Here is a 901-nt window from a genome sequence, read left to right as displayed (position 1 = left end):
AGGAAATATTACTAAAGAGGAGGTAGAATGTGCGATCAGTCAGTTAAACATAAACAAAACCCCTGGTTTAGATGGGCTTCCGTCCGAATTTTATAAAGTAGTGGTTAATGAAATATCCGAATTTTTAGCCACTGTTTTTAATGAAGGCATGCATGAGGGAACTTTGGGTGACTCCTTTTATAATGGATTAATGTGTTTGCTATATAAGAAAGGGGAAAGAGATAATATAAATAATTACAGACAATTGACAATAATGAATGTTGATTACAAAATATTTGCTAAAATAATTATGAATAGGTTTGAAGAGGTATTAGATAAAATTATAGAAAAAGAGCAAACATGTGCAATAAGAGGTCGTCTGATGTGGGATAATTTATGTACTCTGCGTGAAATAATTTACAGTAGAAAAGATACAGAATTTTTTATTTTAAGTCTCGACCAAAGGAAAGCTTTTGATTACATCTCCCACTCTTATTTGTGGGAAGTAATGAAAGCATATAATATGCCTGAAACCTTCATCTCCATGATTAAAGTATTATATAAAAAATCCCTTGTCCAGATTAAAGTAAATGGAAGACTGACCGAACCCTTCCATGTCGAATGTGGAGTGAAACAAGGATGTCCTTTAAGCGCAGCCCTATATGTTCTAGCAATAAATCCGTTACTTAAAACAATCAATAGTGATAGCCGTTTTACTGGATACATCCTAAATGACACCTACAAGGTGACTGCCCTTGCTTATGCGGATGATGTCTCTGTAATTATTAAAGATCAAAAAGGAGCTATCAATACTTAAGGATTTGCTAACAAAATACGAACAAGCTTCTGGTGCTAAGCTAAACCAGGAAAAGACCGAAGGAGTTTGGTTTGGACAAAACTTAAAAGAACCTGTAATTGATTT

Source organism: Pundamilia nyererei, unplaced genomic scaffold, assembly GCF_000239375.1.
Source record: "Pundamilia nyererei isolate P.nyererei 1_Seehausen unplaced genomic scaffold, PunNye1.0 scaffold00304, whole genome shotgun sequence".
Lineage (NCBI taxonomy): Eukaryota > Metazoa > Chordata > Actinopteri > Cichliformes > Cichlidae > Pundamilia > Pundamilia nyererei.
Note: the sequence above shows the minus strand (reverse complement) of the source record.